Source organism: Manis pentadactyla, chromosome 7 (genome assembly GCF_030020395.1).
Source record: "Manis pentadactyla isolate mManPen7 chromosome 7, mManPen7.hap1, whole genome shotgun sequence".
NCBI classification, from domain to species: Eukaryota; Metazoa; Chordata; class Mammalia; order Pholidota; family Manidae; genus Manis; species Manis pentadactyla.
In genome coordinates, this window is record NC_080025.1 from 1,022,148 (window position 1) to 1,048,274 (window position 26,127).

General features: G+C 50.9%; 2 long non-coding RNA genes across 2 annotated transcripts in view; one reads left to right on the forward strand and one right to left on the reverse strand.

Annotated features, from left to right (window-relative positions):
• The window catches only part of LOC130684402 (uncharacterized), a 96,583-nt gene extending 96,129 nt beyond the window's left edge, over positions 1-454 (reverse strand). Inside the window, exon 1 of the long non-coding RNA XR_008998648.1 lies at positions 320-454. This is a non-coding gene — a long non-coding RNA (uncharacterized LOC130684402). The remainder of the gene's footprint in view (positions 1-319) is intronic.
• A 13,968-nt stretch (positions 455-14,422) lies between these two features.
• Positions 14,423-26,127, forward strand: part of LOC130684403 (uncharacterized) — a 127,688-nt gene continuing 115,983 nt past the window's right edge. The window contains exon 1 of the long non-coding RNA XR_008998650.1: positions 14,423-14,558. This is a non-coding gene — a long non-coding RNA (uncharacterized LOC130684403). The remainder of the gene's footprint in view (positions 14,559-26,127) is intronic.

Consider the following 26,127-nt stretch of genomic DNA (forward strand, 5'->3'; position numbering starts at 1 on the left):
GTTCTGGCTCCGTCAGAAGCCGGCTGCCCAGCCTGGGGCGTGTCTCATTTATTGTCCTGTGCCTCAGTTTCCTGATCTGTAAAAGGAGTTTAGCATCAGGGGAGAGGAGGGGCTGTCTCCCATCTTCCATAAACCTCAAGATTATAATTTTTAAAAAAAGACTTAATTTTTTTAGAGCAGTTTTAGGCAAAATTGATATTACAATTTTACAGCAAAATTGAGAGGAAGGTATAAAGATTCCCCATGTGCCCCATTGTCCACATGCTCAGCCTCCCCCGTTATCCACATCCCCCCAGACGGGATGTTCACAGTGACAAACCTGCCCGGACACGTCCCTGTCGCCCAGAGCCCACCGCCTACATCAGGGTCACTCGATGGTGCACATCCTGTGGGTTCGGACAGATGTGTAATGACGTGTGTCCCCCATCAGTGTCACACAGAGCAGGCTCGCTGCCCCGACACCCTCTGGGCCCCACCTGGGCCCCTGCCAACCCCTGACTTACTGTCTCCCATAGTTGGGCCTCTTACAGGATATCACAGAACTGGCGTCACACAGCGTGTGGCCTCTTCACACTGGCTTCTTTCGCTTGGTGATTGGCATTTAAGATTCCTCCATGTCTCCTCATGGCCTAACAGCTCATTTCTTTTCAGCATTGAATAATATTCCTTGTGTGGATGGACCATAGCTTATTTATCCATCACTCACTGAGGGGCATGTGGGCTGCTTCCAAGCATGGACAACTGTGAAGAAAATTATCAAACCCATGTGCAGGTTTTGTGTGGACGTGTTTCCAGCTGCTCTGGGTAAATACCGAGGAGCATGATTGTGGGATGGTGGGTACGAGCATGTTGAGTCCTGTGGAAGCCACCACACTGTCCTCCAAAGGGGCTGTGCCATCTGTGTCCCCAGCAGCAGGAGGGACAGTCCCTGCTGCCCTCAGCCTCGCCGGCCCTCAGTGGTGTCCAGGCCTGGATTCTGGCCACTCTGTTGGGCGGGTGGTATTGCCCTACAGCTTTGACCCTGTCCCTTTGGGCCCTAAGACCCCTTGTTTACTGTCAGCGCATCTCAGCCACCTTTGCAGGCCTGGGGAGCCTGCCCAGCCGACCTTTACTGCCCTGCTCTGCCAGCTTCTCTGCTCCGGCCTCCAGGGACCTCACAGTCCCTTAAACATATATATAAAAAGTGTAGTAACAGCATTTCTAGGTGTTTGTAGGGGGAATTTTTCTACCTTACTCTCACCTGCCATGTTTATATAATGGGAAGCTGTAGGGAGCTTTATGTAAGAACGATGCTTACTACGACTGTGTTTTGAATTAACCCATGGCTAATCAGTGAGTTTCTTTGCTGTACCTAAGGATACCCTAGCATGGGCTGCATGTTTGTGGCCGTCCAATTAATTTTAGATCATCGTTAGCCTACAAATGTGATTTCTTGTAGAAAGGCCTGCCATGAGCTTTCTTTAACACCAGTGTTTTTCTTCAGAGCTTATTCTTATCTCACCAAACCTCATGCTGTTTAACTAGGTGATTTCACTTACTAGTTTTTTGCTTAATATTTTACTTCTGTGTTGATGAACACCATCCCTGAATGGGACTTCTCTTCCTTCAGCTCAGACAGCTTCCGGCATGGAGAGCTGGCATTCTGTGACGGAAACCTGATGTGCATCAGTGCTGAGTATCTCATATATGATCTGTATTCCTCTCTATGTCTCTATGCTGCATTTCTAGCAGGAAGTTCAAGCCCTTAGACCTCTTACCAAGAGGCGGAGGCAGAGGCGTGTGGTGCAGGCGGCTGGGGGGCTGACCAGCATCTGCGTCAGATGTGGTTGTGGTCGGTGAGAAGCTGGTCGGCAGGGCTGGGTGTGGGATGCCTGAGAGGTGGAAAAAGGTGTTGGCACAGGCTGTGTCCTCGGCATGCTTTTAGCTTCACTCATTTCCTTCTTTTGGGGTGAACTAAAGAAATATTTTAAGTTTTCAAGCTTTTAGAGAGGTGGCATATATATAGTTTTCTGACCTCATGCAGCTTTCATATGGAAAATAAGATATAGGGTTGACAGGTAAAGGAAGTGATCTTAGAAAAAAGAAAACTAAAATAAAGTGTTTCTTCCATAATTAAGGGTGTGTTTTAAGATATGGAATGGAATATAATAGAACGCCATATAAAACAGCATAAGCAGAAGGTAGTTCATAGATTTTATATCATCTGTACCCAGAACATCCAGGAAATGCTTTTGAATCTATAAGAGGGACAGAGCTGCCACCAAAGCTGGCTCCTGTTGGCCCTCCCGCACTCAGTATGTCGGGCCGGCCTGCAAACAGGTGGGCTTCTCTGGGTCTAACCCTGCTTGTCTCAGTCAGGAATCGTCCTGCGTTTATTTTGCTGATAAGAGTTTCCCTCCAATAGTGTTTATTTACTCACTTTGGTCTTGAATTGGAATTACCTCCCTCCATCCAAAGGGGCGTTTCCATAAGAAGTATTGTCCCTTGTGGCACGTGGTGGCCCTGCTGACCCTGTCAGAGCATGAATAGGAAGTATTGTTCATCAAACTCCGACACAGGAAAGGTGAGGTGACTTGTGTTCCCACGTGGATTTGGGATCTGTTTGCTAGAAGGCAGGGGGAGCCGACCGTACCTGTCAGGCGCCCATCCCATGGGGCAGCTCTTCCCTGACGCTGGCCCCCTGCCCCGGCCCCTGGTGGCACCCTCGTGGTGCGGTGGGCCGGGCGCCTCTGTGGGTTCCCTGTGCCTCCACCTCCTTCCCTGGGGGCCGTCCCTGGGACCTCCTCAGGTACTTGGGGTGGGGGGCACCCTCACGTCTGGGTAAGCACCCCCAGGGGGAGGCTCAGATGCTTCACTCTGTATCTGCCCACTGGGCTCCCTCCTGGGCATGATCCAGCATCTGCCCCAGGTGGCTGGTCTGCCTGGGAGCTGACCGTGGCCGCAGGCGCCCTGAGGAGTGATCATCTGGCCCCGGTGCCTCCTTGGCCATGATTAGCTTTGCTTGTGTGTCATTTCTCAGCACTCAGATCACATTTCTGCAAAATCCACACACACCCCACACACCTGCACAGCTGCCCCGTGGGCGCTAGGGCACACCGGGAACGAGGAGCAGGAGGCTCACCGGCCCCCTCCTTTGGGGTCAGTGTCCCCACCCAGCTGCTGGTTTGCTGATGGCGGTCGCAGCTGTGGGCTTTTCCATAGGAGCTGCCCCCACACCCAGCTCGGCTTCCCAGCCCCTTGCCCGACCGGATGAATAACTGAAGTGCCTGTTTTATGTTTCCCTCTAAGTTTGTGGAGACTTTAATGCTGCCAGTATGTCTCTGCAGATTAATACGCTGAATTAAAATCAGAACAAAATGATTAAAACACCATTAAAATGATGTATAAATCTTTGGTTCTGAGAAAGGGCAGCAGTACATTGTCTTCACCAAGTGGGAATAATTAGTCTCACTCCAATTAAACCTTGAGTTATGTGTACACTGGTAGATGCGTTCGACATCGTGGTATTTTTAAAAAGATCGTGAAAGGTAGGAAGCGTTGTGGAAGAGCAGCTTCGGGCAGAACATGGCTCTGCTCCGAGGTCACCGCAAGCAGAAAGGCGTCACCCCCATGGCGTTCCCGGAGGGCCGCACCGCACCCGAGGGTTTGTAGTGTGGCCCTTCATTGCCGCCAGAGAGTCATGCAGCAAGGGTGGGATGCCTGGATTCTCTCGAAGGACGGGCGTCTCATTGGTCAGGCCTCATGCTTTTCATGACAGTGGGGTGACCTCTGAGCAGTATCCAAGCAGGACAGAGCACCCCAGATTCCTGGAGAACCGTAGGTCATATAGTACAGCCTCTTACTCTTCCAGATGTGCAGTGGGGATGGTGTGGGGGCAGAGAGCTGGGGTGTCACCAGGCCCCAGGAGCAGGACGTGGCCTGGGGCAAACAGGTACTGGGGCCCCGCGGACCAGGGCTTCGGGGGCCCCACCAACCTGGGCTCCCCGTGTCTTGGCCCCCATTCTCGGGTGAGGCCAGCGGCAGTGAGCGGGTTCTTCACCTTCACACGTGCCCCTTCTCGGGGCTGGGGGCCTTTCCTGGAGTGACAGGGTGCCCTCAGGGCTCTGGTCTGAAAGCCCATTTTCTTCTTTGGGCCCCTGGGGACTCCCTGCGCCAGCCCTGGGCGACTCTCCACCTGTCGCACTTGGCCCAGGCCATCCTCCTGCAGAGCACGGTGAGCTTATGGCTGAGGTCACCCCTCTCGCTGGCATAGTGACTGGGGCCCGGGGATGCTGAGGTCAGATGTCCAGGAAGCACGTGGAGGGCAAAGGAGGAGTGTGAGATGGTGGGGCGTGTGCGTGCAGTGTGCCCAGGGCCTGGGCACACGCCCTCAGCAGGACACCCGGGCGACATCCTGCAGGGGGCCTGGGGCACCCTCCTGACCCACCTGGCTTTGCGCGTTTTCCCTGCTGCCTGACTGTCCCATTTCCACGACTGTCAGCAGGTGGGGGGGCAGCCCAGTTCACCTCAGGTGTCACCTGTTGCCCTGAGACGCCACTCACTAAACATCACCCTAGTGTTGAGCTATGCTAAGTAACTTCTTAAAGACAAGCGATTTTCCCAGAGGGTGCGTTTGCTCGCCTTAGAATCAGCGGCTCTCTGCCTCCCTGGGGCACACATTGCTGGCTGTTATTCTGGGCTTAACCTAAACAAAGACCCCATATGCCTTTCAAACAATATGGGTTTTTTGTGTGTGATTTTTGCCAACATGAAGTCTTCACTGAGGGGAATTAAAAAATAAAACCAATTGAAACACACATAAAACCCCACTTAATTTAATTAGTGCCAAATTAAGATAGCACAGAGATGCTTGGCATGAGGCCTGGCACATTGTAATGGCTGCTGATGCTAATGTGTGTTGAGAAGCTGCCGTGGATTTTCGTGGCCCGGTTTTTCTAACTCTGACAGCTTTCTGATTTGAGTGGAGACACCAGGGAATCAGCACAGCCACATTTGTTGGTTCAGGACATTTCTTTAATATGTGTAATTGTCTTAGCTTTATCATGTACGTAAGTGTGTTTATAAAATAGCTCTAACATGAAACCTCCTTTCATTCATAGTGGAGGCTGTGTCTTGGATCTCAGTAGCACATTTCATTCTCACTGTGGTGGAACATCATGGCATGGTATTCACCGTCTTCACCATGTTAAGGTGCAGTTCAGCAGTGTTACGTGTGTTCGCATTGTTGTGCCACAGGTTTTTATCTAGAACTCATGCATCTCAAAGCACTGAAGCTCTGTGCCCACTGAGCACCCCATCTTCTGCCCTGCCCCCAGTCCTTGGCGGCCCCCTTCCAGCAGCTCCAACCACTTTGGGCTGGGTAGGGGCGGCTTGCAGGGTCCGTCCTGTGCCTGGCTGACCTCCCCCAGCATCGTGTCCCCCAGGCTCATCCAGTTCCCAAGGGGTGTGGATGGTAGGGTTTCCCTCTTCTTTAAAGCTGCAGCTATTCCACGGTGTGTACATGGCACCTTTTCTCCATGCCTTCCCCCTCTGCTGGGCATCTGGGCTGCTCCTGAGGTTGGCTGTTGAGAGTAATACTGGGATTAGGGGCACAAACACCTCTTGAGATCCTGATTTCACTCCCTTGGGGTGTATACCCAGAAGTGAGGCTGCTGGACCGTATGGTATCCCTACCTGTGGTTTCTTGAGGAACCTGCGTGCTGTTTCCGTAGCAGCTGCACCAGTTAAACTCCCACCAGCAGTGCATGCGGCTCCCTTTTCTCCGTGTCCTTGCCAGCGCTTGTGATCTTCTGTTCTCTTGAAAGTAGCCATCCTAGCAAGAACATCTGTTCTCCTGTCATAAAATACCTGGGGGTTCGCATACCCCACAGTGTTGACGCCGCAGTGTTGCACACACGTTCAGTGAGGGGTTCTCTGACTTGCCGTCTTAGGAGAATATTTCCTGGTGCCACTGAGGGGCTGGCCACGGCGAGTGTACTTGGGTGTCAAATCCCGATTCTGCTCTTCACCAGAAGAGCTCCCGGGAGAAGCAGCCTCCCACCTTTGCAGCAGCAGCCGTGGGTGATTGATAGGAGCTCTCAGAGCTGCCTGGAGGCTCACTTGAGATGATCGTGTACCAAGGCTTTGTGAATCGTACATTAAGGCGTGTGGTGCTAGACGCCTTATCATAGAACGCCTGGGTCATAGAAAAACCAAAACTGAAATTTCATACTATTTGTGAAGTGTACTTCATAACAATTCCGGTGTGGATAAGCAAAAACTGTACTCAGAGGAAAATGCACCCCTAAAATAGCACCAGTGGTAAAGAAAAAGCCTGCATTGGTAGAATTAATATTAATCTCTGTACATCAAAAAAAAATAAGAAAGTAATAGAAAAATTAGGAAGAGGGACTCACTAATGAAAAAGCTCAACTTAATGAAATTAAGAAAACAGTAGAAATGGTAATTTCCTGTCATTGCACATTATGGAATTAGAAAAGCTTTTTTAGGGCTTATTAAGGAAAGATAATGAACAAAAATGTATGTAAGATTAGTAATGAGAAGAAATAACATCGGGTAAAGTATGAAACGGAAAACACGGACAGTATGCGTGGCTCTGTCGGAACACATTTAAAAACCTAAAGAAAATGATTCCTCTGTAGAACAGAATATCAAAATTGAAGAAATCTTGAACAGACCATATATCAGTTTAGAGCTAGGAAAAGTGACCTGTGGTTGCTTGGGTCAAATCCCTGGAGTTAGATGTTCTGGCACTGGTAGCTTTGAAGGACAGGTAGTCCAATACGGTGCCTCTTCCGAGAGCCGCTGTCCCCCGGGCCGCTCTCCCGGGCCTGCCGTCAGCCCTCTTCCCCCAGGACCGCACGTGTGCACTCCTGCTCCTGGGGGGCTCTCTCAGCTCCCGTAAGGACGGCCCTGGGGGATTAGGGCCCCACCTGGAGGACCTCCTTCGACGGTTACCACCATCCTAGAGGCCCAGCTCCACGTACAGTCACATGGCCTTAGGGCTTCAGCACGTGAATTTTGGTGGGCCATAGTTCAACCAGGAAAAGAAGCAACTGAGAGTTTAAAAAGGGAATTCAGGTGAGGAAACCAGGTTTCAGAATGGTGGTTGCTTCAGGTAAGGAGGGCAGGGCAGGGCCAAGACATAGCTTCTTGTCAAAGGCGAGCTGCCTCTGGGGACACTGGCTTGGTAAAGGGATGGAAACACTGTTAACTAAATACCTAAGGAAATAAGGGTAAGAGGATCGCTCGTAAAGCAAAGCTCAGAATCTTTCGTGAATTGAGGATTATAGTCAAATTTGTGCTCCTAAAATTGGAAAAAGATTCCCAAACTACATTAGTATCCAGAGTTTCGAGACACTGTTTTAGATGATAGCAGAGCCTCAGAGGTATGGAAAGTAATGTGCAAGTGTGGCAATAATCTGGTACGTAAAGTAAAAAAAAAAAATGCAGCTATGCAAAGATATTTGCACAAAGATGATAAGCAAAGGGTGAATGTATGTTACGTTCAAGGAGTTCTTACAAATTCAAAGAAAATGACAATCACAAAACAGAAAAACAAAAGGTATGAATTAGCAGGTCACAGAGGAGACACGCAAATGCCCATCAAACACGAGCACTGATGTCCAAGACCACAAGGAGGCAGGAAAACTCTGATTAAACACGATCAGTCATTTAATACCCGTCAAACTGGCAAAAATTTTGAACAGCAACATACTTATTACTGCCAGAAATACAGGGAAAAGGGCTCATACATACATTGTTGCAGAAATGTAAATTGTCTCAACCTGTTTTTTAGACTAAGTTACCATATTCTATCCTAATTAACTCTACCTATGCCCTGTTACCTAGCAACCCACATCTGAGGCTGTATCCCACAGACACACAGGCTTTGGGAGAGGCCACATGAAGCAGGATGTTCACAGGAGCAGTTTCACAGGCATGGGGTACATCGGGCGGGCATACATCTTGTGACAACACGCAGCCTTAACACGTGCCCGTGATCTCTGCCAGTTAACGTAGTGGGTGATTATAGAGTGGTGTGGACTGACTAAGATGAAGACAGGTAGGGACAGAATAATCCCATTTTTGCAAGAAAACATTTTCCAATAACACTTCATACATGTTACACAAAGGTATATGCACGCACATAGGGGGATAGGAGTGGACATACTTGAGGAGGACGGAGAAGCTTTCGGATGAACATGGCACATGCCAGACTGTTAACTGATCTTACTGGAGGGGCTGGTGTGAACACGATGGGCTCTAACGGTGAATGCCTGGGATGCAGGGGTGGGGGCAGAGCAGGCAAGCAGAGGAAGTGCACCAAGAAAACAGCGTGTGATAGGAATCCACCCACGTAAAATTGTGCTTGTGCATATGTGGGTGTGCAAGGAACTTGGGGATAGAGTGATAAGATTATCTGTTATACTGCTAAAAGGAAAACAGACTTGCTATAGAATGTATGTATATGAGTGGGTTTTATTAAAAATAAACAAAGGAACAAAACCCATGAGCCTGCTTGCATTTGAAAAAGTGATCTGTTTCTGTCTCAGGTTTGATGTCATAAGGATTAGTTATGACTCATCATCCTGATCCATCCTGCAGGAATTATTTAGCATAACAGTTTTCCAGAGTGCAAACAAAGGAGAGAAGAGGAGAATTATTAAGTTAAAAGCACAATGCTGTTTAAAGGGCCTCCTCTGTGCAGTTACCACTGCATTGATGCCCAGATCAGCTCAGTGCACCCTGCATCTTTTATCCATGTGTTCATCTGTCCGTCCTCTTTTACTCATCCATTTCTTTCATGATTATGCATCTATTTCTCCTCAAGCACACTGAGTTTGCTTACGTGTAGCTTCTCCTTTGAGATTTATGCTCATTTTTTTGAGCCTGAGCTGAGGACAATCTGCAGGAGAAATCATGCTACATGATTCAAAGGCGGGACAGATTATTGCCACACAAATCACACCCACGATCCCAGTGCCATAATTTCAGCCATATTTGAACAGTCTCACATCTGTTATTTACAGAAAAAAACATGAATTACCTCTCAAGATTTTTTTCACATTCTCCATGGCCCCATTTCTCTTCATATTTATAGGCTATTTTTGCAATGAGATATTGAAGTAGTAGTGCTGAGAAGCTAGGTTGATGGAGGAAAATATTTTTTCCTGAATTCAATTAAACAAAATCGGATTGAGTCCCTACTATGTGTTAACTTTTGTGCCACATGCTGCAGGAATGCGCTTAAGATGCGCACTGTTCTCCCAGTTAGATCGTGAGGTTCTTTGGGATGGGACTTAAGGTGACTGCACGTTCCCAACTGCTCAGATTCAGAAAGGAAAGGCCATCTCTCTGTGTCGGGGGCAGAGGGAAGATGAAGGCCAGGCTCTCGGAAGCTCCCTTCTGCTGCAGTAGCTCTGGCCACGTCATGCCTGGGGGATGTCATCTCTCAGATGTGATCTCAGGGGTCCCCACACACCTTGGCCCCATTGTGCCCACTGCCCCTCTTCTTCACACGAAGCCTTGGTTCCAGGGGAGGGGGGCGTCCAGATGGCTCCGCCTGCTCCTCCGTGAGGGAGGCAATGCTCCTGGGGATTGGGGTCAGGCACAGAGACTGGGTCCTGGTGTCCCACACCCCAGTCCTCGAGTGCTGGGGCTGTGCCTCTAAGCAGTTAATGTCTCACCCTATCTGCCGGTATAGTCGCTGCTGATGCTGTTTCTGAAGCGAAGCTGTGGGGCTGTGGTTTCCGGCACATTCTAGGCGTGGAGTGTATCGACATGTTGCCCAAAATGCCATCTCCCCCCCCTTTCAGGGGGCACAACCTCTGCCTTGGGGAGATTGCTGTCCCTGAAGTCGTGGGCTTTCCCCCGAGAGCACCCTGCTTTTCACGGTGGGCCTTCACCTGCAGCCTCAGGAGCGGCCGTCAGCGCTGTGGTGACGCTCTGCCCACCTCCCGGGAGGGGAGGCCCCCAGCGGGCGCCCCTTCTCTGCTGCCCTGGCCCTTCCATCTGCCACGGGGCCTTGCCAGGCTCTGAGGGAAAAGGGCAGTTATCTTTACATGAGAATGATGGACTTTCTGAATGGAATTAAAATACAGAAGTGAGACGTTAAGGAGCATGGCTTCCCACCTCCCCACTTGTCTGGTTTTTTGCAGAAATTGGTGATGTGCTTTTCAGGGCATGATGGATTCACCGTATTCACGTGGGGAGACACGTTCAGGTACCTGACTCTAGCTGGAAGCTTGTTGTTCTTCTGGGATGTAATGCTGAAGGGAATCTACCCTTATTTGTTTGGTCTGTAGAATAAAATGACACGATAATGTGATTTAACAGAAACAAAGAGGGCAGGACGAAACTTCGGGAGGCAGTGGGTGTGTTTGTGATCTCGATGGTGGTGACAGCGTTCCGGTCCATACTCATCCCCAAGGTCAACCGTATACGCTAACTATGCAGGGCTTTTTATATTTCATCACACCTCCATAAAATGGCTCTTTGTAAAAATACCATTTTAAAATTTACTGAGAGTGGTCTGTGACAGACTCTGCCTATACCCATCTGCACCTGCACATATAAGGAGAGGAATTCATTTGTATGTGATGATGGAGTTGCCTATTAATGCTTCAGAAATACGACTTTCTCAATACTTAAAAGTGGTTTTGTTGACTGAATTCAATGTACCTCATTTATGGCTTTCACTTTCATATCTCAGTCTCTCTTTGGGTTTTCTGTTTCTCGCAATTTTGCCTCTGGGCTTGGTCGCATTCAAAGACCTTGGAAATCCAGCTCATAATTATAGAAGGAAAGGGTGAGTGTGGATGTTCATGATAAATGTTCAGAAATCTCCAGGAGGCCTTCAGCACTGTGCCCGTGCCTCCTATCTCCAGGTGACCAGACGTTCGGGCTGTTATTGTTATTCCACTCGCCGTGATCCCAGGTGCCCGCCTGCTGTGTTCGCCACACTGGCCAGAGCTGCACACGGGCTGGACCTCGGGCTCTTTCGGGGGCAGAAGGGGACATGTGCTCCACCGTTTTATAAACTTAGAAAGAGATCTTCTTGCGGCTACCTGATGACATGTCTACAGTTAGAACATCTAAGGTAGATAAATAAATTCATACATAATTACAAAATGATAACCACATAACATCATATTTTTAACTATCAATTAGATTTCCCATCAAAAGTGATTTCTCACAATACTGGAGTTCGTCTGTACTTGGGTCTTTCTGTTTTTGTTAGTGGTTTTTCCCAAGAGTAAAGTTTCACTTTTTAGAATAGCTTTAGATTTACGGAAAATGTGTCAAGATCATGAGGAGTTCGCATGCACACGGCCCTCGAGTCTCCTGATGCCCCACCAGTGCCTGGGCCCCCTCAGGACCTCCGAGAGCCGAAGCAGCGCGTGGCCCCGGGAGGAAGGGAGCGTCCCCTGCCCCGTGCCTGGGCCCGTCCGTCACGGACACGGCCAGCAGCGCCTGCACCTGGCCCCAGATGCCCTTTCTCCTGAGCACGGGGGAGAGACAGCCTTCCTGGTCTCCCCTCAGGGTGGTCTGTTCTACGGCCTTCTGAGCCGTCCTGGCCTCTCTGCTCTCCCCTGGTTATCTGAATAGTCTTCGGGTTTTAGGGCCGACCACACATACCTGACCCCACAGCTGCCAGTCTCCCTTCCTCTTTCAATCTCTTGCTTCTCAGTGGAGAGCCTGCTTATTTTTATAGCACAAAGGGCTTGGTATAGTTATTCTTTGCACACAGTAGGTGCTTAATAGAACGGGGTTTCGTGGGGTAAGGATAGGGCGTGGGTGCTGATGACCCAGTCTGTGCGGGCCTCCTGTAGCAGGCGGTGGTGCACCCTGCAGGTCAGAGCTCACGGTGGGACCCGCAGTCCCCAGACAGAGCATCCTGTGGGCAGGGGGAGCAGTGGATCCTGGGCGGGATGGCGGGGTCGGGGGGGCAGAACCCGGCCACCAGTGGCACCTTGCATGTGGCTGCATAGTGGGCAGCAGGTCTGAGCCGCAGTCGGAATGATCTGCTCACGTGGACCTGTGGCCGGGCTGCGATGGGGCTTTGGAGCGTGGTAGGGATGGAGGCCTCCTGAGCTCCCGGGGTGATGATGCGCAGTGAAGTGACTGCACAAAGTGCGGAGGTGATCTGTTTATGTTGAGCCTCTCTGGGGTTTTAAATTCATCAGGGAAGTTTCCAGAAGGCGCTGCAGAGAGAGAGGGGAGGGTTGCCACCCCCCCCCACGATGCCTGTGCCATGAGCTAGAGAAGAGACAGCATCAGCCTGTAACACTCGTTCTCAAAAACAAAGCTCTCAAAGGAGGCACGGCTTTGCTCCGGCATGAGCGTCACGTTTTCTGCCCTGAGGCAGGAGGAGGGGTCTCCCTCGCTCTGCTCATGCATCCAGCCGGAACATAAATCGTGTTTCCAGCTTTCATGTCATCTCACTGCTGTAATGACAGTTCTCGCAGGCTGAACACCGACTGGCAGTTTCAGCAGGTGTGACCCCAATTCCCAGGTAATCATGTCTACTCAGAGGTGGGCGTTGTCACAGAATGTCACGGAATGCTCCTGCCCGCCGACCCGGGCTGGGGGCTGCAGTCCAGTGCTGGGTCTCCCTGCCTCACGGAGACGTGGCGTTGCTTTGGCAGTCAGGCTGCCTTAGCCAGCAGAACGGGGCCGTGGTACGGTCCCCTTTCCCAGGGAAGCTGGACGGGGAGTGTGCAGGGGCGTTTCACCAGCCTGACCGTCGCTCCCGTAATAACAGTCTTAGGCATCCACGGTGAGGAGGGCTGGCCAGACCCTGTACTGAATACTCATGTTAAGCCTTTATTCCCTGGACCTCAGCATCTTCTGAAACCACTCTTCTCATATATTAATTAGGTCAGTAATGTTACTATGAACAGATGAATTTCTTCCTACGTTTAAACTGAAACAATGTTGAGTGATAAAGATGGCTATTCAGCTAATTTAACCCTAACCCTAACCACAGAGACCCTAGGATCTGGGTCTCTGATACAGTTCTGGTTAGCGGAAGGAATTCCTGACATGGTGAGGAAAAGTCAGCACATTTAGCGTATCCTTTCAAATGGCCCTTTGAGCCATTGAAATAACTCCAAGCTGACAGGTTCTGTGCCCTGTGACGGCGAAAGGACTTGCAAAGCCTGCTTTGAAGCCTAGCAACACCTCAGGAAATGATCTGTTTCCACTTGCCCCTCGCGCAGTGCGTGCGAACGGGCTGTCACTGTGGGCTGGCTCCAGGTGAGGTCAGCCGCAGGTGTGGATGGCTGGCTTTCTGCATCCTGACCTGCACCTGGTCTGGCCAGGCGTCTGTCCCCTGAGAGCACCAATCTCCACTCTCTGTGTCACACCGGTGGCCAGGTGCTCTTGTTCAAAATCCCCAAATCCACGACTGACATGGTGCCTGGTGGGGCGGCCTTGCACAGCAGGACCCTGTGGTGCCGTGCAGAGTTCGGGGGAAGTGTGTGGCATGGGAGGAGGGCTGTGGGGTGATTCCTTAAGAAGAACTTTGTGTTTGTGAAACGAAGGTGCTTTTGTATGAGTGCCCACAGCCCACACTCCGTGTATGCCGAGGACCCTCTCTGCCGCAGGGGCGCCCTGCTCCGTGGATTGGATCTGGACCAGGATTCGGGGTCTGCCAGGGGCTAGTTACAGAATCGGGGCCCGAGAACTGGAAACACCTTGGAGCTCTACCCTTCTGGTTTTTACAGGGAGGGAGAGAATGCCTCGAGAAAGGACGTGGCCCTTCAGCCGTGGGCTGGGTTCGCTAGCCCGCCTCTCGGGCTTTCTGAGTAGGAGGCATCTAGTTAATACATGTGCTGTTTTAAATCCATGGGCATCTTTCCAACTAAGGCATCGGTTCACGTAGCTTGATCTGAGGTTTTCCCTTGTTGCAAATATCGGTGGCCCACCTGACACAGACCCTTTTCCTGACGGGGCTGGAGCTGAATGCAAAACTGGCTGAAGACAATGACCTCAGTAGGCTTAGAACGTGGACATTCTAATGAGCTACTGGCTTGGATCGCTTCTGGCTGTGAAGGAAGATTAAAGTCTGCTTCATGCTGAGAAACATGTGGCGGGGAGACAGTGGGCTGAAGTTTGCTATGCAGATTTTTTAAAACTTCACTGAGATAGGCAATTATTTGGGGGTCTCCCCGGGCCCACATTTGACAGATTAGGTTATTTTGATCTGAGCCTCTCTGGAGTCACAAATTTTGTCTATCATTATATATCCCAGCATTAAATTAATACACATCAACGTGAATAGCAAGTTTGGCGTCAGGCCATGCAGTTCCCCCGTGGCCTAGAAATATGGCCACAGCCTGTGTTTGTTTCCACAGGGATGTGCGGCTGCCTCATCGAATGGGGGCTGCGTTATCACAGCCCATGGTTCAGGAGGATGGGCAGGGCCAGAGGCAGCTGGCGGGGTGCTTCCCAGGGCACCCCTGGGGCTGAGCATGGCAACGTCAGGGCCACGTGGGAGTCACAGAGCCCGGGCCTCGAGCCCGGTGCACACATACTCCAGCACAAACTCCCAGGTAGGTACATGTCAGTCAAGAGGGTGGCGACGGCGTCAAAGCCAGGAGACCGCATCAGGCTTCCAGCGCCTCGTCTGCTCAAAACCTAGTGTCCTGACTCTGATGATATGAAAACACCTTCGGCCTCAAAGGAGAGGCAGACAACAGCTGTGGGCCAGGATGAGGGGTGTGGGGAGGTGTGGGGGGCCGGAGAGGAGGCAGGCTGCAGGCCCTGTGGGCCGGTGGCTGCTGCACTGGGCCAGGGCTTGTGGAGAGGGGACACTGGTTCTAGCTGAGTATGACAGGTCTGGGTGTGGCCCTCAGGCTTAGCGAGTCACAGAAACGGGGCCTTCCTGTCCCTGCCTTCGGTGCCGTGCCTTGTTTCTGTGAGGGGGTCTTGCTGGGAAAGGCCAGAGGTGGCCTGATGCCCTCGGTCCCCCGGGGATGAAAGCATGATGCCACGGCCAGCAGCTCTTGGGCGAAGCTGGACTGAGGGTCCAGAAGCCCAGATGCTGAGATGGACGTTCTCTCAGTCCCAGCTGCCACCAGCGCTGTTGCTGGGAGGCCCGGAGCTTAGGCACCACTGCCCAGCTGGGACTCCTGCCTGCCTGCCCCTCCCCTGTGCAGGTTCCCTGTGCAGGTTCCCGTCCCCACCCTGGCCTCGGCAGGCCTGGGGCACAGCTGGTTCTGGGGACGGAGTTGAATGTCTGTCCTTTCTCTCTGGCTCCGTCCCTTAGGCCTTCTGGGAACAACCTGCTCGTCAAAATGGAAAGGATCCTTGAGAATTTATTATTTCATGTTGCCCGCTGCCTCCTAGTGAAAACAGTAACCAGATCACCTTAGAACAATCAGCATCCACATAATCTGAATATGTGTCTCTCATGAGTGGGCACTTGGTGCCTAATGATCCTTGTAATGGTGGCTTTTTAAAATACCTACCTGGGAATTCCTCAGCCAGCTCTGCCTAGTCGGGAGATGGTGGGGCCGGAGTCCAGGCGCCTGCTCAGGTCTTCGTCCCTGACTCCTTGTACGGGTCTGATCTTACCACGGCATTCTTGGGACTTGTGTCTGCCGCACAATGGGAATAATCACGTGTAGCTTACAAATCTCACTGGATTTGTGTGGAAGTCAAACAAGAAAATACATGAACGTGCATTGCGATATAAAATATATATATAAAATACCACGCAGGTATAAATGGTACAGTGAGAGCTAATTAATGTCACTCTTCTGTACAACGCTGTACTTTCATTTTTAAAAGTGGTCTTAAATGACAGTTGTAGCTTTGGGTGGTTATTTTAAGGAGAAGGAGTGAATGCAGCATGAAGTTTGAGGAGAAAGGGGGGCGTATCCTCGCCCGTCTACCTGGATAATCTTGGGAGTCACATGGCCCCTTAACTGCTGCTGTGAGACATGAATGGGCCAGAGGATTCCTAAGTTCATTGCTCACATTCTTAACTCAATTTTTTCAGTCATGTGAGGTTAGATTTTTACGGTGAGATCTTTTTGTTCTACCACAACATGCAATCATTCATTCTTAGATTCAGAATCCATAGGGACCAAACCAACTGTCCTCCTGGGATGACGTAATGCTTCCTCTGAAGACATTTGCCACAATGTCTTCCTTGCTTGTGAGGGTATAAAATTATATTGAAAATATCTTTCAGGATGTGCTGACAGCTTTTTATATTTGAGTTGTGTATAGGTACACGTTTATTATTTAAGATCATCGCTCTGTCCTAGATTCATTACTGTACTGTGCCAAACAGTAAAGAAGAACTGGCGGTCGTATTTACATTGCATGCCTGGGAAGAGCTGTTTCCATCCCTGCGACGGGTGGAGGTAGGGAATCTTCAGGTAGAACGTCTGAGTGGGTTTGCTTAGGTGACCCAGGCAGAGGATGAAGGTGTCCCAGGCGGCGATGGAGTGTCGCAGGGCTCAGAGCGAGCAGCTCCGCATCACCTTGGCAGCGATTGGCGGCATCCCCGTCGCCTGGGCTGCCTTTCCTGAGCCTCCCAGTGGGCTCCCCTGAGGGTCTGCTCCCTCCGTGCCTTACTCAGCGCAGCCCGGCCTCCCCAGGTAGCCAAGACGACCCTGAGGAGAACCAGACTTCTTCATACCTACTGAGGTCTCTTCCTCTGGGGGGGCACACAGTGGAAAGGTTTATTCCTCCAAGGAGCAGCCTACCTGTCCCTGGATGTCACGGCCGCTTCATCGGCCTCACCCGGGGCTTGGAGGGCATGGGTCTCTCCCAGGCATTTTGGAAGTTCCTGATGGTATCTGAACCCTTGTGGGGAAACATATTTTTGCACCTGCTGGGATCCCCAGCCACAGGTGTGCCAGTGCAGGAGGGAACCGTGCCAACCTGTTCATGTGCCAGGGGTGATGATGGCCAACTTGCCTAGTGTGTGGACATTTAGCCCATATCTCCACCGCTACCGTAAGCATACAGCTCTTCGATGCTTGAAGATCACCACCGCCTAATTCCCTTCTGAAACACCCTCCAGGCGCCAGCGGGGACCGGCTGTGGTGCGCGTGGCAGTCTGTGGCTGGGCTCCTCGTGGTCGCCACGTCCTCTGCGTCTCTCACACAGGCTCTGCGCTGTTGGGGATCTAAACTGTCTACTTTGAATTCTCTTTTGTGTAAAGGCCGCAGATCCATTTAGAAGGAGGCCCAACGCATTTGACTCAAAGAAAATGCCTGTTTGATTCTATGTTTTGTTTATGATGATGAAATGCACCATATGGTTTAGAGTCAGACATAGGTTTTGATTCGGGAGGACCATCGAGAAGCGTGGCTTTGCCAACGGTTCATCTTGGCTCATGTGGCGTCTTTGAGAGCGTGTCTCGACTTCCTTATTATGTACAGTGGGTGCTCACTGTTTGCAGTTTCCTCTTTTCCATGTCAGCCTACTTGCTAACACTTATTTGTAACCCCAGACTGGTACTCACGGTGCATCTCGGGCATTCAGCGACCTGCCCAGGGCGGCAGGAGTGAGTGTGTCTCCTTGGCTGCAGGTGTGAGGCTGTGCTCTGCTTTTCCCACACATCTCACCTTGTAAATACCTGTCCTTTTCCCCGTCTACCTAGTGCCACACTCTGTGCATTTTTGTGCTTTCTGCTGGTGATTCCGCTGTTAAAAATGGCCCCAAGCCTAGTGCTGAGTGTTCCCAGGGCAAGCAGACCGTAGGGAGAATGTCTGTGTCAGATGAGTTTCCTTCGTCTGGGCCTCCTCCGAGTGCTGTTGCTTGTGAGCCCAGTTTGACACGTCAACAGCATATATTAAATAAGGTGGCTTTAAACAAGAGCATGACAAACAACGTATGTTTTGGTCAGTCATTGAAAATGTGACCAGATGTTCCCCAAAACCTAACCCTGTAGCCCCCCGGGAGCTGCAACTCAGAATTCACGAGTGCGGCGTTTGCGTGGACTTTGAACACAGCCACCGGGAATGGGAGAGCCCAGGACGTGCCTGTCAGGTTGCCGCCCATGAGGAGAGGATGAGCTGGGGCTGCTGGGGCCTCCCCTGACGGGAGGGGTGTCGATCCTGGGATTGGCCGGGACGGGTGAGCTCCATCTCTGCACAGGAACAGAGGAAACGGGCCTTGTTGCCCAGAACCAAACCTACAGCTTCTAGCTCGTATTGCTCTCTAACTGACCAAATACAACAAACACCTGTTTTCACATGGAAGCATCGTGATTACTTAACACACAGTTTACTGTAGGAAATAGAAATGCACCCCAGGCAGTGGGGAAGGAGGTCATCTGCTGAGAATGTAGAGGGAGCATCTACCATACCAGTGAGAGTGACTGTAATCCCCCAAGTTTTGGGGCTGTTTACACTGTATTTCATCAATATGCACTATTTACAGCCCCCTTTTTACTTTAAGTACAGCAGTTTGGAAGCTAAGTGACTCAGAAGAAACTGAAATTAAAATAGATTTATATCAGGAGTGGCTGACAGTTTGGAGTTTGATAGTCTATAAAAACTCAAAAATTTCTCTTTTTATTTGGCCCTGGGGCATAAATTATTGATTGAGCTGACAGACTCAAGCTGATGCACTACAAGAGCCTTTCATCAATAATAACTCTTTTGCTTAGCCAGTAAGTAACCTCAGTATTAAGTAAGAAAAAAATCACATGGTGAAAATATCCATCCCCACACTGATAGATTTGAAAAGGTTCTAAATCTGGTTAAGGTCCAACTGAGGACTAATTGGGGGGGGGCGGCTTCCAGAGCGGACGGGCCTCTTGGCCAGGCAGACAAGCGACCCACCCGGCTACGTGATCCTACATCGCCGTCTGTCGGACTCAGTTGAGAGGTGCCAAGCACCGGGCCCGCACCTCGGGGCCCCGCTGAGCCTGCAGGGCCAGAGTGCAGAGGAGAAGGGGCCGCCGTGACTCCCTGCGGCCAGACACTGACTTGATAATGAGATCACATCATTTTTTTAAAGATGGCAGATTTTATCTTTCATGTCCTGAATCTGTGAGGATCTCTATCTAGTTCCTTATGATTGAGACTCCAGATTCCAGAGAAGCAGCAAGTTGTTTAAACATTTTTAATGAAAGCATCAGAGAATAACATTAGAATCTCTTTAAAATTCAGCTAGAAGTGAGCATACTTAACAGTGCAAAAGAGATCTCCCAGAGAAATATGTTACAAGTATTATGATGTTGCAATTAGGGGTAGCTTTTCCCAATTTAAATAGTAATTTTTAAATAATACAGATGCCCAGTTGATTTTACTAGCATTGTATAAAGTGGTGGTTGAGCCTTTGACCTTACATGGTCCTGTCATCTCAGGAATCAGGTAGGGTGGAGCTGACCCCCGCCACCATCAATCGCTGAGCTCCCTTGTGAGATGCTGTGCAAGTGAGTCTCTCCCCTTCCAGAACTTCAGGTAAAACCTCTGTGTGTTTGGAATTTGTCTGCCTGGTACAGTGGAAGTCGGCACAGTCAGGCACCGTGCGCCCTCCCTGCAGCCGGCGGCCCTTGGACCTCCGTCCCTCCCAGAGCCGCCTCACTGGGCCCGCCGCAGGCCTGTGGGCTCCTCGCCGCTCTTTTCCTCAGCACACAGCCCGTCGCAGAGCTTATTTTAAACCGTTATGCTGATTCCCTAAGAGAGAAAAGCCTTTAATGTTTTTAATGTGCAGGAGATGAAAAAGGAAACATAATTTTATGGGCCCAGTATTCCTTGTTATGATTCATCATGTGGCATATTCCCTTGTTTTGTGTGAAGCCAAGATTAGTCTGTTTTGGTGAACATAAAAATGATTACCTGGATTTCTGCATGTTCACCATTATCCTTGGTCCTCCTAAACCATCTTTTAGAAAAAACAGATGTTTAGTTTATTAACATTTTGAAAGAAAATAAGAAGAGTTGACATACTTGAAGTCTTTCCTGTGTGGAGATGCGTGTATCCAGGCCAGAACCAGAGACACTGTCCTTTCTTTTCTATTCTCTTGCTGTTCCGTGTTGTGATAGTTTGTATAAGTCATCGGTGATCCTCAGGGGTACCAATTTGAATGGCATAATATCATTTCTTCCTTTGGATAAAATACGCATAATTCTTAATGATCTCTCTCCTCTTGGGCATTAGGAAAATTCTTGGTGTTTTTATCCTAAAAATGCAGAAGTGAATGTCCTTTGGCATATCTTTTACATATGACTTTGTAACCTTTGTCTTTTTGTACAGACCTGTGCTCACTCTGTATATTGGTGGTGTTACCAGCAAAGTAGTGTCGTGTGTCATGTATGTACCTAGGCAATCCTGCGTACTCAGGCATGTGTGCATCTCATTGGTTTTCTGCTCATTCTGTTTGTGCTGTTCCTACACGTTTAGACCCTGGCGGGGCAGCTGCATTTCATGTCATCCTCCACGCAGCCTTGTGAGGAAGGTGTCACTTTCTGCGCCGTGTGGGAAGAAGGCCCCGAGTCCCCGAAGCCGTGGGTGGCAGGACTGGGGTGCCTGTTCGCCGTGCCCTTCCCGTCAGCGTTGTCAGGAGGACTGAGCGAGCTCACCCAGGCAAGAACCCGCGTGGCCAGGGCTCTTACTAAACTCTGGGGTAGGTGAAGTGGATGCGAAGGCTCCGAGCTCAGAGGCTCTGTGACTCCGTGCGATGTTTCTATGAATACTAAGCACGATCTTAGTACTTGGTTGATTCCAGGTCACTCTTGCTCGTTGGTTCTTCTGAACTTGTTACAAATCAATTAGGAAGCATTTATTTACTTTGAGATTAATCAATAAACCAATCTGTTAAGGAAATTGAAATATCCCCAGAGTGCCTTATGGATAAAAATGTACGACTATGAGGCACTGTTTGAGAACTTTACTGATGTGGGCATTGCACATGTGGCTCAGGCTTCATTTTCAAAGTTTTCTGAACAAATCAATAAGAAGGCATTATTTAATGTGAGATTAATGAGTAAACTGATTAATTATGGAAATTAAAACACTCAGAGATAAAAAAAAGTTAAGGCACAGAAAGCATTGATCTGCATTTTTCAGTTCTGACACCCTTGCAAGTTGTAATTAAGGCACAGCAAAATCAGACAGACACAACTTGAAAGGATTTGATCTTTTTCTGTTAGTCCTTTCAAATGAGGTTTAAAGAAGTCAGAAGTTAAAAACGATGCATTTCTCATTGGAGCCTATTCATAGGATTAAAAAAAAACCCTACAGAGAGAATCATCCTCAGAATGGTGCTGTTCCCCAGGCAGCGCCTGCCACCTCTCCCCCGTCATCATGTCAGATGTCGGGCAAGCCCCTTCATCTCCACTCCCCTGTGCTCTGCTTTGAAAGCAAAGAGTGGCGTAAACCAATGCACAGGTTCCTAGGAGATGATGGCGGCTCCCGCCTGCCTCGAGGGGCTGTGTGGCTGAAGTGGCCACGTCTGTGGTCTGTCACACTGATTAAAATAAAAGCTGGGGTGCCTCAGCAGGTGGTGGGGTGGAATTCTGCGTGTGCAATTTAAAACTCTTTTTAAAAAAGACTTTGTTTTTTAGAGCAGTTTTAGGTCTGTGGTGATGCTAAGCAGGAATACAGAGATTCCTGTAGACCCCGCCCATGCCCGAGCCCACCCCGGTCAGTGTCCCCACCAGGCAGGACGCTGGCTACAGCAGGTGAGCCTGCACTGACGTGCCACCTCGCTCTATGGGTTTGCACAAGTGGATGACGATCTCGCCCTTGTGGGAACAGCTCCGCCTTCCTTTGCCCTGACTGTCCTCACCCTTGTCCAGGGGGGCTCTGAGCATCTGGATGGGCTCCCGCTGTGGGGAAGGGCCGAGGTCCCGGGGCAGCCCACGGGCCCTGTCCTGTCTTGCTGTGGACTCAGTCCTACACGGCGCACGGACAGGTGGGCCCAGCAGAGGGAGGGTGTGGCCATCTGCCACCACCTCATGAATTGTGCGGACTCTGTCATCCCTCCTTCCCCACCACGCACCTGGGATAGGTGAGGTGGGGCAAGGGGCCTGTTCCTCACCCACGTGCGCCTGCATGAGTCCTGTCCTAACACCATCTGCAGAGAAGTGGGGTGAAAGAGAAAATGTGTTTACTCATTACCAGATGTGTGGGTGTTTCTCTACTCTTGGGGGCACTGGCTAGGGGTCCTGCAGCCTCGCCCAGTTCTGACTAATTGCCTGGGGTCAGCACAAACTCCCAGGTCAGGGGCTCAGTCCCACAACTCAGGGGCCCATTGCCGGCCCAGGACTCCCACATTTCTGCCTGGGAGCCCCCATGAACTCCTCCTGGAATTTGCTGATTTGCTAGACTGGATCCCAGAACCAAGGCAGCCCCTTACTGAGGTTTACAAGTGCGTTATAAAGGACACAGCCCGGGAGCAGCCCGATGGAGTGACAGCACCTCTGTGCTCGCCCACCGGAAGCCCTCAGAGCCCTCACTGGGGGCTTCCATGCCTTTCCATTGGGGTTTGGTGGGGGTGTCATGGACGCATGATGATTAAATCACTGGCTGTTTGGTGATGGACTTGCTGTCCAGCCTCTGCCCCTCTCAGAGGTCAGGGTGGGGCTGACCCCCTGGGCCCCATGGCTGGTCCCCCGGCCAGCAGCCCATCGGAGGCTCTGCAGGGCCCAGCAGGAGTACCCCCTGCCCCCAGCGCAGCCTCGGCTGATAGACGGGCTCGTCAGGAATGACATGGATGCCCCTGAGCACAGCGCCCGGGTTCCTGGGGTGTGGGGGCTTGTGGGGAGCTGGGGAGGAGGACCAAACAGCATTTTTCTTACAATACTGCAGAGAGGAAGGCGGAGAATGCTCAGAGTGCAAACACAGACCAGCACACCCCTTAAACCCGGAGAACAGGATGCCATTAACTCAGTTTCCAGGGTGTTCTCCCTTCATCCCGTGGGGCACAGCCCCAGGAGGGTGGTGAGCCTGGGGCACAGACTGGCTGGACGTGTGTCAGCCCTCTTCCTGTGAAATGGTCGGTCTGTTACCCCTTCGGGAGGGGCAGGAACTCGGGACCAGACAACTGTTTCTGCCGGATTTGGGCTCACGTCCCCAGTCAGGCTGAGTCGCTGTCCCAGGAGCCTTCTGAACACAGTGGCAAGTCGAGGCTCAGGCACAGTTTGTTCTGTGGACAAAGTGCACACACATCAGAGAGCCTCCTGCATTCATTCAGCCCATGGATCCGATGCCCCCCATGGGCTGGGCTGAGCTGGGGAGACACAGATCGACGCGCCTGGTCCCGAAGTCTCTGTGGCCTGATGGAGAGAAGCGCGTCGTGACGCATGGAGAGAAGCACGTCATGATGCACGGTTAGAATGAAAGGATGTGGGGAGACGCTTCTGGATGAGTTGGTTTAACAATATGAATGCTAACTGTGCGATTTGTGTTTTTTCTGCCTCTTTTTTCCCCTGTTTAGAATCTTACACAACCATGCGCAAGACAGGGTCTGTCGTCACTGTCTGTGGGTGACGAGCAGAGGTAGCTTGTTTATGTGGCGGGGTTGGACCTGGGTCCTCAAATCCAGGCTTCCTCATCCCCGCCTGGGGCAGCCCCTCTGCCTGTAGGCTGGGAGCAGGGGTCCAGAGGGCTGCTGTGGGGTCTGCGCACAAAGCCGGGTCTGCTGAGCGTGAGCGGGTGGGCAGCCCCTTGGACGGCGGTGCCTTGGTTAGAGGTTCTGGTTAGCAGGGCAGGGGGCTGAGCCTGGACGGGGGCCAGGGGCAGTAGGCCCAGGATGCCTAGGAGAAGGCATCACCTCAGCAGCCTTTCCTGTCCCCCCAGATAGCATCGCCACTATTGGTCTGTTTTAGAACTACTTTTATTATCTTAAGTAGTAAAGCATTTGAATAGAGATGATTTCTGCATATATGTGTGTGTGTGTGTGTGTGTGTGTGTGTGTGTGTGTGTATGTGCCCGTCTCACATGTTGTTAATTCATGAACCCATAGACTATCTGGGGTGGTGGGGCTCTGAGGGGCTGTAATAGGAGCTGTGTGAGTCTTGCCATTTTGTCTGTTTCTCCTTTTTCTGTTGGTGGGAAATACCCATCACCAATCGCCGATTCCAGGATGGCCAAGTACGCGGTCTGTGTTCCTGGCGGCCCAGCCAGATGCCACGCTCGTGCACACACAGGGACGGACCTGGGGAGGGCCCCATGGGAAGGACGTTCAGTCATTTTATTCTGGTCTAGGGCTCCTGGAAGGAAACGGGTTTTCTCCTCTGGAGGTCAGGTGTGTTACTGGCCATACGGGGATGTCAGGAGTCTCCCTGATGCCTCAGAGGTGGCCCGACCCCTGGGGGGCAGCATCTTCAAAGTCCCCACACTGGCTACCACCGGCCGTGAGACGGGAGTGCGGCTTTCACGGCTCGAAGTCTGGGCGATGGTCCTGCCCTGAGCGGTTCAGGGTGCTTCCTCAGGCACGGTCTGAACTCACAGAGACCGTCTCAGGTGCACGCTCTCTGACACACTGTGCTGTACGTCTCCACATGGTTCCTGGGACGTGGGAGAATTGGGTCCTTAACATACTACGTGTTATTGATTAGGTTGTACAGGCATCTCATATTTATGCTTTTAATGTGCCTTTAGTTAGATGGCAGATACTCTGCTTTCTCCTGGGGTCTCCCTGAGGCCTGGAAAGCCGCCTGCTTTCAATTCTGGGTAACTGCGCCTTTCCCCAGGACGAACCAACTAACCCCTTCGTTGGTGCTGCACACCCCCCTCCAGTATGCTCAGAATTAAGCAACGTAATGCTTCTGAGGATATTCTTTCTTAAGTGTGTAAATAGAGAGACACACAGGAATCAAATTCTTATTTCCCTGTAGATTATCTGATTACGTTGGAACAAACGCAGCCACCCTCAGTTATCCATGCTGGCGGCAGCAGGGATGATGTGAGAAAATGAAATCCATGTGCCTCAGAAGCCTTTTCCCCATAGACTTCAACGTGTCCACCCAGCAAGCATTTGACAAGCTCCACTGACCAGCAGCGCAGGCGGCCCGCTCAGATCCCAGCCCTTCTCCACCCTCTGGGACCTGGTCTGTGGGCAGCCGAGTCACGAACTGAAGGAAGAAGACAGGCAAGGTGTACGGACCATCCTCGGCCGGAGCGTCCATCTTTGCGTAATTGCCGTCCTCCAGCACATGCGCGAGATGGATTTAAACCTATTAGGAAGTTTTGTACCGAAAGGGCTGGGATTGGGGGTGGTTTGGGATAAAGAGAGAACCTGCTCATAACTATTCTTACCAGAAAATACATGGCAAACACATTGTCCAAAGCTGGTCACGTCTCAGCACCAGTGTCTCCATCAACTGACTCCCTGTTTCATCAGACATTGGACTTTTAGTGTCTCTCCCCTCTAATAATTTCTTATGCCTGTGCTTCCACACACATTTGTGTATACTCTTCTTCCTTTTAAAATTTGAACCCAAAATAGATTTTGTTTTAAAATTTTTGTATTTTCATCCTTGCCCTTTGGTGTGGCTTGGTGTGAACACTGTGTGCCCACTTCCACAAAGGCTCTTATCCACTGTTACCTTTTTCCTTCACATTCAAATGTCATAAGAAAAACAGGAAACATGAGGGTGAAACCAGAGTTTAAGGATGACTTTAAGTGCATTTTCCAGGTGGAAGAGAATCAGGCCTATAGGTAAGCCCCCTAATGAGTCAGTCAAGAGGATTGAAAGGAAGAGACCGTGAGGAGGGGGCTTTCTTAGGAAGTTCCTTATAAAGAAGTACAGATGCCATCGCACACCTATTAGGACGGCCCACATCCAGGCCCGGACAGCACCCAGGGCCAGCGAGGCCAAGGGCAGCAGGGACTGTCCCTCCTGCTGCTGGGGACGCGGACGGCACAGCCTCTTTGGAGGACAGTGAGGCAGTTCCCACAGGACTCGGCACGCTCGTACCTACCGTCCCGCAATCACGCTCCTCGGCATTTACCCAGGGGAGCTAGAAACATTTCCACACAAAGCCTGTACATGGATATAACCTTGGTATTCATAACTGCCAAAATTTGGAATCAAATGCAGATGCCCTTCAGTGGGTGAATGGGCTCAATGGAACAGTATCAGGGCTGAAAAGAATGAGCTGTCAGGCCATGAAGGACGTGGAGGAGCCTTAAATGCACATCAC